This window comes from Epinephelus fuscoguttatus, linkage group LG16 (assembly GCF_011397635.1).
Source record: "Epinephelus fuscoguttatus linkage group LG16, E.fuscoguttatus.final_Chr_v1".
NCBI classification, from domain to species: domain Eukaryota; kingdom Metazoa; phylum Chordata; class Actinopteri; order Perciformes; family Serranidae; genus Epinephelus; species Epinephelus fuscoguttatus.
The window spans coordinates 949365-952500 of NC_064767.1; positions in this window are offsets into that span (position 1 = coordinate 949365).

The window sequence follows — 3136 nt, forward strand, 5'->3', positions numbered from 1 at the left end:
CGCTGCAGGATGCTGTGGTAGCCATGCTGGTTCAGTGTGCCTTCAATTTTGAATAAATCCCCAACAGTGTCACCAGCACACCACCCCCACACCATCACACCTCCTCCTCCATGCTCCACAGTGGGAACCAGGCATGTGGAATCCATCCGTTCACCTTTTCTGCGTCTCACAAAGACACGGCGGTTGGAACCAAAGATCTCAAATTTGGACTCATCAGACCAAAGCACAGATTTCCACTGGTCTAATGTCCATTCCTTGTGTTTCTTGGCCCAAACAAATCTCTTCTGCTTGTTGCCTCTCCTTAGCAGTGGTTTCCTAGCAGCTATTTGACCATGAAGGCCTGATTGGCGCAGTCTCCTCTTAACAGTTGTTCTAGAGATGGGTCTGCTGCTAGAACTCTGTGTGGCATTCATCTGGTCTCTGATCTGAGCTGCTGTTAACTTGCCATTTCTGAGGCTGGTGACTCGGATGAACTTATCCTCAGAAGCAGAGGTGACTCTTGGTCTTCCTTTCCTGGCTCGGTCCTCATGTGTGCCAGTTTCGTGTAGCGCTTGATGGTTTTTGCGACTCCACTTGGGGACACATTTTGCAATTTTCCGGACTGACTGACCTTCATTTCTTAAAGTAATGATGGCCACTCGTTTTTCTTTAGTTAGCTGATTGGTTCTTGCCATAATATGAATTTTAACAGTTGTCCAATAGGGCTGTCGGCTGTGTATTAACCTGACTTCTGCACAACACAACTGATGGTCCCAACCCCATTGATAAAGCAAGAAATTCCACTAATTAACCCTGATAAGGCACACCTGTGAAGTGGAAACCATTTCAGGTGACTACCTCTTGAAGCTCATGGAGAGAATGCCAAGAGTGTGCAAAGCAGTAATCAGAGCAAAGGGTGGCTATTTTGAAGAAACTAGAATATAAAACATGTTTTCAGTTATTTCACCTTTTTGTTAAGTACATAACTCCACATGTGTTCATTCATAGTTTTGATGCCTTCAGTGAGAATCTACAATGTAAATAGTCATGAAAATAAAGAAAACGCATTGAATGAGAAGGTGTGTCCAAACTTTTGGCCTGTACTGTATATATGTATATATATATATATATATATATATATATATATATATATATATATATATAATCAGTTGAGTGCATTGATTTAATATTATCTAATTGTAGGCCAGTTTGTTCAAATAGGTTTTTGTTTCCCGTTGTAACCATAAATGTTGATTAAAATGAATCTGAAATCATCAAGGGTCAGGATAAGCATCAGCCAGTGACCATTAACATCTGCCACATGAGCGATAACTTGACCTTTGAAGTTTTTCAGTAGGATGGCGACCCCTGCTGATCTTGAAGTGCCATGGCTGAAATAAACTTCATCGCCCCATTGTTTAGACCAGAATGTGACATCTTCAACCTTGGAATGCGTTTCTTGGAGAAAAATAATATTAACATTTTTCCCTTTACAAAACAAAAAAAAGCTTTTCCTTTTGGTCATGTCTGTTCGACCCCTCGCATTAATAGACATGAGAGAAATGTCATTTTTTAAATGGAACATATAACACAAAACAAAGAAAGACTGAGATGAATTACCTGAACTGTTTTAGAACAAGAATAAGGTGTTACCTAAAGATACTGTACCTTTATGGTAGCAAAACCCTGAGTATATTAATTGCTTATCAAAACTCACTTGCTTGTAGGATCAGATATCCCAGGTTATTTTGACTATGGTGTGACTCTCTGTCCATTAATGAAGGCACGGGGGCCTCGGAGCGTAGTCTTAAATGGAAATGTCGGTTTATTTCAACCTGTCTCCTATCGTCCTAAATTTGTTTCAAGTGACTAGTGACATAAAAGTAATAGTTAGCATGTTAGCCGTTAGCCTAGATACAGCCGGGGCGCATAGTAGCGTTCTTGTGAGATATATTTCGGCCGCGCTTTGGAAAGCAGAGCTAGATGGTAAACAAACATGGCAGCACACCGGTAAGGTAAGACAACACGTTTACATGTGGTTTTCTATATGTTCTCTGACATTTATCCTAACGATATGAGGCGGTCTTGCTAACATGCTAACTATTATTTTTATGTCACTAGTCACTTGAAACAAATTTAGGACGATAGGAGACAGGTTGAAATAAACCCACATTTCCCTTTAAGTCCTGCCTTCCTCGCAGTTTTTGGCCATACAGCTTTTCGTGCCTCTCTGTCTTCTTTGGTGAGATCTTCTGCAAAGCGGATGTTGAGCTCTTTGCAGACGGGGTGATGTTTGGTGATACACCAGAGTTCATCCCTGAAGTGCCTTCAAGTGAACTGCATGATGATCTGACGAGGACGAGGACGGTCGGCGTTGTTTGGTCCTAAACGATGCACAGAGTCTAGGATGAAGTCCACGTTCCCCTTCCAGGGTGGAGCAATCTTCCCGATGATGTCGTTGATGATCTGACGTGTGTTTTCTTCTTTTTCTTCATTCAGGTCATTTAGTCTTAAGTTCCATCTCCTTTTGTATCTGCAGCTCTCTTTTCCAGCTCTGTGTTTTTCTCCTTGAGTTGTTTCATATCTATTCCCAGTTCTTTGTTTTTTTTTCTTGCATTCTTTGATTTCAGCTGAATTACATTCGACCGCTTTTGCGATGTTGGCCATGGTGAGTGTGTTTTGTTTGAGTTCTTTTTTGAAGGCCTCCATCATGTTTCATCAGCCAGGATGGCAACATTTGAAGCATCACCGACATGAGCTGCTGCGGTCTCCTCTTTGTTTTTTCTGTGGAGCCGACGGTTTGGAAGGCGACGTTAAAGTGTTTTTGTGCCTTTGGCGTTTGTCTCCGTGTTCTCTGGTCCGCAGTAGTCATGTTGTGGGAGAGCCCTAGCTTTAGTGTTAGCACCAGCGCTAGTTTTAGCCATGTCATAATGTTACTTCGTCTTTGGTGTTGTTACAAAGTGTCCGGGATTACTAACTGGATGCTGAACGACGTTGACTTGACTTTGGGAAGTTTTACATCTATCACGTAGAAGTTTGTGAGTTTTGAGTTCGTATTATTCGATTTTCAAGGTTTTGCTGCTCGGAGCTGTTTACAGTGTGTCTGCTCCCTCCGCCATCTTGCCCCAGGCCCCCGTGTCTTTAAACGTCTCTTTGG